The sequence below is a fragment of the Manis javanica genome, chromosome 9 (assembly GCF_040802235.1).
Source record: "Manis javanica isolate MJ-LG chromosome 9, MJ_LKY, whole genome shotgun sequence".
Classification (NCBI taxonomy): Eukaryota; Metazoa; Chordata; class Mammalia; order Pholidota; family Manidae; genus Manis; species Manis javanica.
In genome coordinates, this window is record NC_133164.1 from 33,411,979 (window position 1) to 33,426,294 (window position 14,316).

The 14,316-nt window shown below is 35.8% G+C and overlaps 1 long non-coding RNA gene across 1 annotated transcript in view; it reads left to right on the forward strand.

The window, feature by feature from the left end:
- The first annotated feature begins 327 nt into the window (after positions 1-327).
- Positions 328-14,316, forward strand: part of LOC140843512 (uncharacterized) — a 150,341-nt gene continuing 136,352 nt past the window's right edge. Inside the window, exon 1 of the long non-coding RNA XR_012121349.1 lies at positions 328-399. This is a non-coding gene — a long non-coding RNA (uncharacterized lncRNA). The remainder of the gene's footprint in view (positions 400-14,316) is intronic.

The window sequence follows — 14,316 nt, forward strand, 5'->3', positions numbered from 1 at the left end:
TGTTGCTTTGAAATCTTTATCCAGAATATTGGTGATCTCCTTTTCATTTAGCCTCCCTTCTCATGTCTTATCCTGTAGTTTTGTTTGGAGCATATTCCTCTGCCTTCTCATTTTGTCAGGGACTCAATCTATTTTTTCCAGTGTCTGGTTCTGCTTTGCTTAGGATCCCCAGTTACTGTTGGTGGTCATAGGTGGGGCTGAATTTCTATGTGTCTGCTGGCAGTGCTCTTTCTCAGTTTGTCACAGCTATCCCTTTGTGAGTCAAGCAGCTGTGCTTCTGCAGTGATTGTTGTGGGTAGGGCTTCCCTCTGCCTGCCCTGCAGCAGTGGTGGAGCTGCAGGACCAGTGGTTTGGTCTGGTGGAGCATGTGGCTCTGGGGAGGACCTGTGGCAATGAGTGGTAAGACAATGGACACAATGGTCACAGAGGGGTGAGTGGCGTGGGGCTGGACCATCTGGGAGGATAAAGGAGTGCTCAGAGCAGGCTGCCACAGTCACCTCCCTAATTGGGCTGAGACAGGACTGAGAAAGCTAGAAAGCCTCACTTTGCCTGCCAGGATGCAATGTCTCCCTCTGTCTTGCAGGCAGCAAAGTCTGATGCTACAGGGCCTAGAGGGCTGGTGGACAGGCAGTGCCTTTGGGCTGAGCTGTCAGCAAGAGGGATGGAGCATTTGGGGCTCCCCTGATTGCTTGAGATATTATAGGTCAAGGAAGGGCTGGGGAAGTGTTGCCCACCATCCTTTTCTCCTGAAGAGAGACCTCCATCTGACCCTCAGCCCTCTGGCACACCCTCCCACTGCTGGCAAATCTTCTGAACTGTTGCCTCTTTTTTGGGTCCCAGCAGGGCCAATGGAGTGTGTCTGTCCTCCACAAGCAGCTAGAGTGTCAGCCTCCCAAAGGCCTCCTAGTCTCCCTGGTGTCCAGTCCCAGAGTCCAGACTGGACTCCTTCCCAGAGCAGATATCCAGGGCCAGGTGTGTAGACTTCCTAAGCATCTATCTCCTCCTGCTCCATTCCTCTTCCCACCTGTGGGCTGGAATGCGGGAAGAGCTGGGGTCCTGCTTGAATGTGGCACTGCCACTTTACCCTTCTCTGTGTGGTCTTCTCTTCTTCACAAGGTGTAGGTGGTCTTTTCTGCAGTCTTCAGATTATTTTCAGGTTTAGTTGTATTTTTTGTAATTGCCTCCTTGGTGTGTGTGTAGGAGGAGGTTTCTGCACTGGCTTCCTCCTCCACCATCTTTTCTCTCCCCCGTCATCACTATGCATTTTTTAAAAAAAGGAATTAGCCCATAACTAAATACATAACTTTAACTTATTCAGAAAAATAATTTATTAAATCCCATGATAAAGACAAGACTGGTATTAAAACAGACTTGTAACACTGGTTTTAATGCATCAAAGGAATCTAGTTAGATTGTTTTCTATCTGTATATTTAATTTTTTGAAAGAGATTAATTACACATTTATACCTTTTCATTTAATTTTTCATTTATTTCCATCACTGCAAGTATGTTGAGCTCACTATCATCTTTTTAAAAATACACACCTTATCTACTTACCATTCTTCAACCTTAGCTTTTTACCTAAGTAGTTTACAATTTAGTAGAGATAGAACATGCTACTAATTTAGTAGCACATTACAAAATGCTGAATGTTATTAAAACGTGGAAAAGAGGCTTCCCTATCAGACTGAAATATCATGAGTGACTTTCTAAAAAGAGTGATGCTTGATTAGAAGTTTGAAGGTGGACTAGGATTTAACACTAGAAAACAATCCAGTTAAGTACTTTGTTACTGTATCACAAGTATTGCCTTTCCCCAGTTTCCAATAACATGCTTCTCATTTCCATCTGAGAGCTCTTCAGAATGGCCTTTACAGTCTACATTTCTACCAATATTGTGTTCATGATTACTTAGGTATTTTCTAAGAATACTGAAGCTTTCTCCACAGCAGTCCTGTTTTCTTTCTGAGCTCATCAGAATGTTCTATTATGGTACATTCACAGTAATGTAGACATTTTCTAGCAGGTACCTCAAAACTGTTGCAGCCTCTACCCATTATCCAGTTTCAAAACTCCATCCACATTTTTAGGTGTTTATTATATTAGCACCCTCACTTCTTGGCACTAATTTGTCTTAGTCCATTTAGGCTACTATGACAGAGTACCATAGGCTGGCTGGCTTAAAAAAAAACAATTATATTTGTTTTTCACAGTTCTGGAGACAGGGATGTCCAAGACGAATAAGCCACCAAATTTGGTTTCTTATGAGAGACCACTTCTTGTTTCCTAGGTGGCTGTCTTCTTGACAGCCAGCTTAGCAGAAGGGTTAAGGACTCTCTGGAGTCTTTTATAAGGACACTAATCCCATTCATGAGATCTCTGCCCTTGTGACCTAATCACATCCCAAACACTCTCATCTCAAAATATCATCACATTTGGTATTAAGTTTCAATACATGCATTTTGAAGAGACACAAACATTCAGTCTATAGCGATGATGAATTAGAATCGTTTTGTATTTACATAAACTAGTGTTTTGGTCAATTTTACTTTTTCCTCTCTTTAAAATCTTCCTAATAATAGTAGGCATAGTACCATAGGTACACTATTACAGCTGTGTTGTATAGTTGTTATGTAGTTGTTCTGTGTGGAATTAGTAATACATGTCAAAAATGATGAATGTTTTACATTATGATAATATAATTCTTCATTTTAATTGTCATATTTAGATGAAAAGGTCTTTGCAGGAACCATGGATTAAAACTAGAACTATTACTTCAAAATGAGCTCTTAAATGTATCACAATAAATATATTTATTACCCAAAAGTGATATTATAAAATCCTTCATTGCAGTACCATCTCCAGTATCTTGATCTCCCTTCTTTCATCATTGCTCTTAAATGGATTGAACACCCCATACAGGGACTATCCTGTCTTGTTTTTCCACATGCCAGTTTTAAAATTATTAGTTGAATTTAAATATTCAGGGAAATTTTGACGTTCCATTTTTTAGTTAAAATAAATATCTAGATATAGTCTTACTTTAAACGTTTTGCTATTTCTAGCTTAACCATCCTAATAATACATTATTTTAACAAGTAATATGAGGGAATATAGTTATTAATGGGTCTTCTAAAAGTTTTAGAAAGGGACATTTTTAGAAGGACATTTTTTATCAATGTAAAATGTGACATTATGTGAGGATAAATCCTTAATTTTTCCTTGTATTTAAACTGAAAATATTATATGATGTCAATGAAGATTTAGAGTCAATAAAGAAACCTTCAGGTAACTCTAAAGTTACTGTTTAATAAGCAAGACCCATAAATCCATCAATGATATAAGTCTTTTTTTGGAAAACATAACATATAGAATGTTTTCTGTCAGTTTTTCACGAATAACGAATTAGAAAACTTGGTTGTGAAAGTAGCTGCTAATTTTATTATTGAAACATCAGCATCAATAGATACAGCTTTGTCCCCATCAGATCAAGGGAAATGATATTGACCATATGTCCTAAGAAACCCATTAAGAACAAAAATATGTACCATTTCCCTTTGGGGAAATCTATCTGATGTATAGTTTGCAAATTTATTTCAGCAGGAAAGAAAAAGGGACCAGAACTCTATGCAATCTTATGGCTATTTTTTTTAACTTTCTAATACCATTTATAGAGAAATAAGCAAACATATAGAATTTATACATAATACATCAAAGCTTATCCAGTCTATCACATATATAGGATCTCATAATGTGGATTTTCCTAGGGTAAGGATGTCTGTACATGCATTGCATATGTTTTCATAATGTTGAATGCATGCAATTGACTTCATAATATTCATATTTTATAGAAAGGTATGTGCTTTGGAATTCAAATTGATTAAATAGGATTATCATGAATCTCACAAACTTTTGTCAAACAGTTTATTTCTGGCCAACTGCATTTACCCTTGAGGCTGGTAAGATTTTAATTATTTACAGCTTTAGTAATAGTAGTAAGACAAATGTTTTTACTATTAATTCTGAAACAGAATTCATAGATCAAAGCTCAGCTATTCAGAGATGCAGGTCACTCTGATTAACACAAAGGTGATTAGCAATGATTTGGAAGCTATTAACTTATAAATTATTTTCATATTGAGGCTTCTCTACTGTGTGTGTATATGTATACATATAAACATGCATACATAACCTATACACAAAATATATATAATACATATATTTTTCATTCATTTACATTTTGTATATTTTTTTCTTAAATGTATGTTCCTGTGTGTGTTCTCATATAGTTCTTATATATATGTTCTTGACATGTAGCAATATGTCTCAGTAAAGAGAACAAGACAAAAGTGATACCTTCATCTGTGAATAGAAACTTCTATAACATCAAAAAAATATTTGCCATTTGGAATGGCAGGGGAGAGAGATCCAGGTAAAAAACACAGTGTAAGGAAGAAAAGTTATCTGAGAGGGAATAAGCCTGGTATGGCACCTAACATGGCTGTAATCAACCTCTCTAGAAGGGAAGCAGAATGTTAGAAAATAAAGATAAATGATAAAGCATGAAAAAGTTTGAAAATTTTGAAATCAGGTGTTTTGAAATTAGGCCCATCTTGAATTTTAGCTCTTGTTTATTCATTTGCTAGCTATGGCCCTTGGACAATTGGCCTAATCTGTTTAAGACCATGTCTAGATATGTACCATGGGGATAATAATGACACTGCATCACAAGGATGTAGAGAGAATTAAAGAACATTAGAAAAGTACTAGTTCACCTCTGAGTGATACTATAAGGTAGGTTTTCCTTTTTCATAGGTTAAAGCCTCAGGAAACTGAAGGAAGATGGGCACATATTTATACAAGTGTCACAGCTGTGTCACTATGGAGACTGAGCATTTATCCTGAATACTTTATCTCACAGAAAATCTAGTCAACTGATTTGAAAGTATTTGCAAAATATTATAACTGTGTGCTTCATTGAAAATATTCTTCACACCAATACTAAAAATAATTGGGTGACTAGAAAGGGAGTGAAGTTGCAAAGGTGAGATAGCAAATGACATATGATATTATCAGTCTAAACAGGTAAATATGACAAAAAATGAAATGAAGTTTTGTGGCTGATAGAGATTTTCACAAGTTTGAGCAGGAAAAATATATTTCCAATGTATGCATCATTTTAATAGTGAAGAAAAAAGGAGCAGACTCTCAAAGTACTTTAAAATTTAACATTTTCCAAGGGACTTGTTCACTTGCTCCTCTCATATTAGCCTTTTTTTTTTTAGATTAAGTATCACTTTAAATTTTTTTTCAATTCTGTATGTCTATGATTTCCTCAGGAGACTTGAGTCAAGTTTTTTTTTAAGGGGTCCCACAAACACTGAAAAATAGTTTATTGTGGCAAATATAAACGTTGTAAAGAAATACAGAAGTTAATTTTTCCCACTTGTTTGTGGTTTTATGACTTACATTCAGGTCTTTGATCCATTTCAAGTTTACTTTTGTGTATAGAGTTAGGCAATAATCCAGTTTAATTCTCTTATGTGTAGCTGTCCAGTTTTGCCATCACCAGTTGTTGAAGAGGCTGTCATTTCCCCATTGTATATCCATGGCTCATTTTTCATATATTAATTGGCCATATATTCTTGGGTTTATATCTGGGCTCTCTATTCTATTCCATTGATCTATGGGTCTGTTCTTGTGCCAGTACCAAATTGTTTTGATTACTGTGGCTTTGTAGTAGAACTTGAAGTTGGGGAACATAATCCCTCCAGCTTTGTTCTCAGGATTACTTTGGCTATTCGGTGTCTTTTGTGCTTCCATATGAATTTTAGAACTATTTGTTCTAGTTTGTTGAAGAGTGCTGTTGGTAGTTTGATAGGGATTTCATTGAATCTGTAGATTTCTTTAGGAAGATGGCCATTTTGGCAATATTAATTATTCCTACCCATGAGCATGGGATGTATTTCCATGTATTGGTGTCTTCTTTAATTTCTCTCAAGAGTGTCTTGCAGTTTTCAGGTTACAGGTCTTTCAATCCCTTGGTTAGGTTTATTCCTAGGAATTTTATTCATTTTTGATGCAATTGTGAATGGAATTGTTTTCCTGATTTCTCTTTCTGCTAGTTAATCATTAGTGTACAGGAATGCAACAGATTTCTGTGTATTAATTTTGTATCCTGCAACTTTCCTGAATTCAGGTATTAGTTCTAGTAGTTTTGGAGTGGACTCTTGATGTTTTTTAATGTAAAATATCATGCCATCTGCAAACAGTGAAAGTTTAACTTGTTCCTTGCTGATCTGGATGCCTTTTATTTCTTTGGGTTTTCTGATTGCTGTGGCTAGGACCTTCAGTACTATGTTGAATAAAAGTGGGGGAAGTGGGCATCCTTGTCTTGTTCATGATCTTAGAGGAAAAGCTTTCTGCTTTTCACTGTTAGGTATGATGTGGGCTGTGGCTTTGCTGTATATGGCTTATTATTATGTTGAGGTACTTGCCCTCTATACCCATTTTGTTGAGGGTTTTATCATGAATGGATGTTGAATTGTGTCAAATGCTTTTCAGTGTCTATTGAGATTATCATATGATTTTTGTCCTTTTTGTTGATGTATATGATGTGCATGGATTTTCAACTATTGTACCATCCTTGAATCCCTGTAATAAATCCCACTTGATCATAATTGATGGTATTCTTTATATGTTTTTTAATTCAGTTAGCTAATATTTTGTTGAGGATTTTTGCATCTATGTTCATCGGGGATATTGGTCTATAATTTTCTTTTTTGTATGTGGTGTCTTTGCCTGGTTTTGATATTACAGTGATGCTGGCCTCATAGAATGAGTTTGGAAGTCTTCCCTCCTCTTCTACTTTTTGGAAAACTTTAAGGAGGATGGGTATTATGTCTTTTCTAAAAATGTTTGATAAAATCCAGCATTGAAGCCATCTGGTCCAAGGGTTTGTTCTTAGGTAGTTCTTTGATTACCTATTCAATTTCATTACTGGTAATTGGTCTGTTCAGCTTTTCTGTTTCTTTCTAGGTCAGTCTTGGAAGGTTGTATTTTTCTAGAAAGTTATCTGTTTCTTGTAGGTAATCCAATTTGTTAGCATATAATTTTTCATAATATTCTTTAATAATTTCTTGTATTTCTGTGGTGTCCATAGAGATTTTTCCTTTCTCATTTCTGATTCTGTTTGTGTGTTGATTGTCTTTTTTTCTAGACAAGTCTGTGTAGGGGTTTATCTATTTTATTTATTTTCTTGAAGAACCAGCTCCTGCTTTCATTGATTCTATTGTTTTATTCTTCTCAATTTTATTTATTTCTTCTCTGATATTCATTAGGTCCTTCCTTGTACTGACTTTTGGCTTCATCTGTTCTTCTTTTTTCTAGTTTCACTAATTGTGTGCTTAGACTCTTCATTTGGGATTGTTCTTCTTTCTTGAGGTAAGCCTATATTGCAATATGCTCTCCTCTGCCTTCACTGCATCCCACCGGTTTTGGGCTATTGATTTGTTGTTTTCATTTGTCTCCATATATTGCTTGATCTCTGTTTTTATTTGTTCATTGATTCATTGATTATTTAGCAGCATGTTGTTAAGCCTCAATTTGTTTGTGGGCTTTTCTGTTTTCTTTGCATAATGTATTTCTATTCATACTGTTGTGGTCTGAGAAGCAGGTTGGCACAATTTTAATCTTGTTGAATTTACTGAGGCTATTTTGTGGCCTACTATGTGATCTATTCTGAAAACATTCCATGTACACTTCACAAGAATATGTATCCTGCTGTTTTTGGGTGGAGGGTTCTGTAGATGTCTATTAGGTCCATCTGTTTGAATGCACTGTCTCCTTATTTATTTTCTGTCTGGTTGATCTGTCTTTTGGGGTGTAAGTGGTGTATTGAGGTCTCCTAAAATGAATGCATTGCATTCTATTTCCTCCTTTAATTTTTTTAGTATTTGTTTTACATATTTAGGTGCTCCTATACTGGGTGCTTAGATATTTGTATTGGTTATATCTGCCTTTTGGACTGACCCTATTATCATTATGGAATATACTTCTTTGTCTCTCGTTACTTTCTTGGTTTTGAAGTCTATTTTGTCAGATATATATATGTACACATACTATTGCTATTTTCTCCTTAATAGTTGCATGATATATCTTTTTCCATTCCTTCACTTTTTGTCTATCTAAATCTTTGGGTTTGAACTGAGTTTCTTGTCGGCATCCTATAGATGGGTCTTGTTTTTTTATCCATTCTGTAATTCTGTATTTTGCTTAATGCATTCAATCCATTTATATTTAGGATGATTATCCATAGATATGTACTTATTGCCATTGCAGGCTTTAGATACATGGTTACCATAGGTTCAAGGGCAACTTCTTTACTATCTAACAGTCTAAATTAACTCAGTGTGCTACTACAAACACAATCTAAAGGTTTATTTTTATTTCCCTCTTATTCTTCTTCCTCCACTTTTTATATATTAGGTGTCATATTCTGTACTCTTTGTGTATTCTTTAACTGAATTTTTGGGTAGTTGATTTAATTTTGCATTTGCTTAGAAATTAATTGGTACATTTCCTTTAATGTGGTTTTGTTTCTCTGGTGACAGCTATTTAGCCTTAAGAGTACTTCTATCTAGAGCAGTTCCTTTAAAATACACTGTAAAGATGGTTTTGTGGGTGGAAAATTCCTCATCTTTTGCTTATCTGGAAATTGTTTAATCCCTGCTTTAAATTTAATTGATTATCTTGCCTAATAGAGTATTCTTCTTGACAGCACCTCTGTTTCATTGCATTAAATACATCATGCTACTCCCTTCTGGCCTGTAAGATTTCTGCTGGGAAGTCTGCTGATAGCCTGATAATCTTTCTTTTTACATGATTTTTTCCTCTCTCTGTCTGCTTTTAATACACTGTCCTTGTCCTTGATTTTTGCCATTTTAATTATTATATTAAATAATATAATAATAAAATAATTAAAATAATTATTAATTAAATCAATAAACTAAAATAATTAAATAATAAAAGACAACTTGGTGTTGTCTTCCTAGGGTGCCTTTGTTGGGAGTTCTGTGTACTTCTATGGCCTGAGAGACTATTTCCTTCCCTAGATTGGGGAATTTTTCAGCAATTATTTTCTCAAAGACACTCTATCCTTTTTTCTCTCTCTCCTTCTTCTGGTATCCCCCACCCCACCCATAACATGAATATTGTTACATTTGGATTCTTTCATTCTGAGATCCTTTTTTCTCTCTGTGCTTCAGCTTCTTTGTTTTCCTGTTCTCTAATTTCTATTTCATTTACCATCTGCTCTGCCTCATATAAACTGATTTTAAATCCCTCAATTGTATGTTTCATTGCAGATACTGTATTTTTCAAAGTTTCTGTCTCTGTGGAAGTCCTCCCTGAGATCTTGAATATTTTTCTGTATCTCTGTGAGCATGTTTATGAGTTTTATTTTGAAATCTCTATCAAGAAGAATGGTGATTTCAGTTTCACTTAGCCCTCTTTCTGGCATCTGCTGAATATTTGTACAAAATTTTTTTGTTGTTTCGTATTTCTAGTGATTCCTATGGAGTAACTTTGTTTGAGCAGCTTCCTCTAGTGTACAGAAGCTCTACTCTCTGGAGCTGTGGAGAACCTGGAGCATTGGTGGAGGTCACAGGTGTGTGGCACCAGCATCTGCTAGGAGGAAAGAGTTCTTTCCTGCTTCCCTGCTGCAGTGCCTGCCTCCATTGCCAGGGCCAGTGGACCAAGCATTCAGGAAGGAGCCTCTGCATTCTTTCCCTTTAGATCCATAGATGAGGCCATTCTCTGGCTGGCCTAGGGCAATGATGCAGGCAACAGATTTGCAGACTGGTGCCTGCCTGGAGGAAGGAGCAGCAGGCTGTGTTTGGAAGTGGGGAGCCTTGGGGCTGCATTAACAGCCAGGGGAATTAAGTGTCTGAAGCTCCTGAAATTTCCCATCCTCCAACGCTGACTGTGCCATGATCATTTTGCCCACCTTCCCTTTCCCCTGAGCAGGAAGCTCTGGGTAATCATTGCCCTTTTATCACCCCTCTTACTGTTGGGTATTCTTTCAAAATGCCTACCTTTCTTTTGTTCCAGAGTGTCTAGTTGTGCATATCTGTTCTCCACAAGTGGCTAGAATATCATTCTCTCTGTGTATTCTGCCTGTCTTTTTTTTCCAAGCCCACTAATTTCCAGAGCACCATGTAATGTGAGTTTGTGCTATTGGAGCATATCTCCAGGGGTGGATGTTTAGCAGTCCTGGGCTTCTACTCTCTCCCTGCTCTGTTTCTCTTCCTCTCTCCTATTAGATGGGATTTGGGAGGCCTTGGGTCCCACCAGATTGTGGAAACTACTTTACCCTTTTCTATTTTCCTCAGATGTAGGCAGTCTGTTCTCTAGTTTTCAGGTCACTCTTTCTGGATTAGTTGTATTTGCTGCATTTTCATGTTATATGTGGCTTTGGGAGCAGGTTTCTGTCTTACTTCGCATGCCACCATCTTTTCCCCCTCTTGAGTCAGTTTTTCAAACATGGTGGAATTTGATGTATTTTTAAAATGGAAACTTATGCATAGTATACTGACAGTTACTTTGTGCAGGCTGAAGTTTATGTTTTCTCCTTTATTCTTGAAAAATAGAACTTATTTTATTTTCATTCATTTTTTTCTATTGACAGAATGTCCTAAATCATCACTACATTTTCACACAGAAATTGCCCTAAACATTTTTTAGTCTTTATCAGTAGAACACAATTCATTCTTGCAGAATCGAAGGAAATGTTAACTCTTAAACAAGATTCCCTGACACTAGCTGGCAATGTACCGAACAGGTCCTGTCCCTCCCTACATTCTATTCTGTCAGAGTATAATTAAGCAATTAGACATGACAGTATGTATTATAATGTAAGAATAACACAGATCCTTGGATATATTATGCACTCAAGCCTGAATCCCATTAGGAATCCCTTGCCTGCAACTATATATTTACAGGAATAAACCATACTCTTAACTGGGAATTTCAACCAAAAAAGCCCATGGCAGGTCACTTTTGGTGGATGATGGTGAAATTTCAGAAAAGCAAAGGTTACATGTTGTGCTTTTGTTGTTGTGTTTGTTATTAGTATTTTTACAAAAATGTGAAATATGTTCTTTGCCTCTAGCTATTGTGAAAATTAGTTGGTACACTAAAAGGGCTATTTTAATTCATTCTATATTGAAATATGAATTTTCCAATTCTACAGGTTTCCAACTATACCTGTTAAGTATAATAAAATAAATTACAGTTCTTAGATCTTAAATCATCCAGCCGTTTTTTTAAAAGGCTTGATTCTCATCCCACAGTAAAAGTTATTAAAATACGTATCATTGAATTCTCAATTCCAAGTAGGAATTATAATTAAAAGAAAAACTATTTATTGATTTGCTCACTATATAGATATGTTGAGAATTTAAAATGAACATAGACATTTTATAACTTTGGTAAGGTTATATATATTTTTTAAATGCATGAATGTCTTCATGACCAAAGTTTAACTCACCCTGTATTATAACAGTGTGAAGGCTATGTAAAATTAAATAGGGAGAAAGATGATAGTGCTTAAACTTTTAAATATTTAAAACTTTAAATTTAATCATATTATTTGTTGCAATAAAAATGTATGTGTACTGATACAACTTTAAAATTGCTTCTTTGAAAACAAATATACTCTTCTGAAACTTCTAAAGACTATCCCCAATTTATCTACAAGAATAAAATTCCAGTTGACTAGAAACTACCCAAGAAATTCAATTCAGGATAATTTCCTGTGTGTGTATATATGTGTATAAACATGTGTATATATAGAAACATATATATATATGCAAATGTTTATATTTATAAGCTGCATATCCAAATTTATATATAAATTTACAGAGAAGACAGTGTGTATATATATTTTGTAGTGTTTAGTATATATATATATATGTATATATATATATATATGCACACACATATAGGCTTCTGTATTTTTATATTTGTGGACATGTAATATATTACAGATATAAAAATTAGTTTAATGTATTTAGGCTAAACCTAATGTGGTAATTCAAGTATATAGCAATTATTCATGCTTGAGATGAAAATAGTCCTTGTAGAACATTAGTAACTAGTTGTGAGACCTTGGGCCAATTACTTAATCTCTGTCATAGTATTTTCTTGATTCTATGGGGATAAGAATATCTGCCTAGAATAGTGGCTGAACATAATATGAATGAAGGCCACTTCATGGGCATGCAGCCAGTACAGTCAAAAGGGCTTCACTTTTAGGGTTTAATGTTCTGTGCCGTGTCTTGAAAGACTTAAAGCACAAGTTCAAAGGTAAAATTATTAAGGGAGAGGGGACAGTGGGGCATGGGGAAGGGTGGGGGGTTTATGTCTAGCCTCAAGTACAATCAGCTTCTCTGTCTCCTGGGTTAGGGAAAACCCCTCTTTCTATTTCCAAATCTCCTGAGTTGTGCTCGTATTTGTCTTTTTTTTTTATATTTTAAATATTTTAATAAATACCATTAAAGTTTGTTTTTTTTTTGTTTTTTTTACTGCACTAAGCATTTAGGTTTTTTTATATTTTATTTTTATTATTTTGGTATCATTAATCTACAATTACATGAGGAACATTATGTTTACTAGGCTCCCCCATTCACCAAGTCTCCCCCCACAAATCCCATTACAGTCACTGTCCATCAGCGTAGTAAGATGCTGTAGAATCACTACTTGTCTTCTCTGTGTTGCACATCCCTACCCTTGCCTTCCCACACATTATACATGCTAATCTTAATGCCCCCTTTTTTTCCTCCCCCCTTATCCCACCCTTCCCACCCATCCTCCCCAGGCCCTTTCACTTTGGTAACTGTTAGTCCATCCTTGGGTCTGTGATTCTTCAATTTTTTCTTCATTCTTATAGTCAACATATGAGTGAAATCATTTGGTACTTGTTTTTCTCTGCCTGGCTTATTTCACTGAGCATAATACCCTCTAGCTCCATCCATGTTGCAAAAGGTAGGATTTGTTTTCCTCTTATGGCTAAATAATATTCCATTGTGTTTATGTACCACATCTTCCTTATACATTCATCTACTGACAGACACTTAGGTTGCTTCCATTTCTTGGCTATTATAAATAGTGCAGCAATAAACATAGGGGTGCATCTGTCCTTTTCAAACTGGGATGCTGCATTCTTAGGGTAAATTCCTGGAAGTGTAATTCCTGGGTCAAATCGTATGTCTATTTTGAGCTTTTAGAGGAACCTCCATACTGCTTTCCACAATGGTTGAACTAATTTACATTCCCACCAGCAGTGTAGGAGGGTTCCCCTTTCTCCACAACCTCGCCAACATTTGTTGTTGTTTATCTTTTGGATGGTGGCGATCCTTACTGGTGTGAGGTGATATCTCATTGTAGTTTTAATTTGCATTTCTCTGATAATTAGCGATGTGGAGCATCTTTTCATGTGTCTTTTGGCCATCTGAATTTCTTCTTTGGAGAACTGTTCAGCTCCTCTACTCATTTTTTAATTGGATTATTTGCTTTTTGTTTGTTGAGGTGTATGAGCTCTTTTGGATGTCAAACCTTTATTGGATATGTCATTTATGAATATATTCTCCCATACTGTAGGATACCTTTTTGTTTTATTGATGGTGTCCTTTGCTGTACAGATGCTTTTCAGTTTGATATAGTTCCACTTGTTCATTTATTTGCTTTTGTTTCCCTTGCCCAGGGAGATATGTTCATGAAGAAGTTGCTCATGTTTATGTCTAAGAGATTTTTGCATATTTTTTTTCTAAGAGTTTTATGGTTTGATGACTTACATCAAGTCTTTAATCCATTTCCAATTTACTTTTGTGTATGGGGTTAGACAATGATCCAGTTTCATTCTTTTGCATGTAGCTGTCCAGTTTTGCTAACACCAGCTGTTCAAGAGGCTGACATTTTCCCATTGTATGTCTATGGGTCCTTTATCATATATTAATTGACCATATATGTTTGGGTTACTGTCTGGAGTACCTACTTTGTTCCACTGGTCTGTGGGTCTGGTCTTGTGCCAGTACCAAATTGTCTTGATTATCGTGGCTTTGTAGTAGAGCTTGAAGTTGGGGAGCGAGATCCCCCCCAACTTTATTCTTCCTTCTCAGTATTGCATTGGCTATTCGGGGTCTTTGACGGTTCCATATGAATTTTTGAACTCTTTGTTCCAGGTTGTTAAAGAATGCTTTTGGTAATTTGATAGGGATTGCATCAAATCTGTATATTGCTTTGGGGAGGATGGCCATT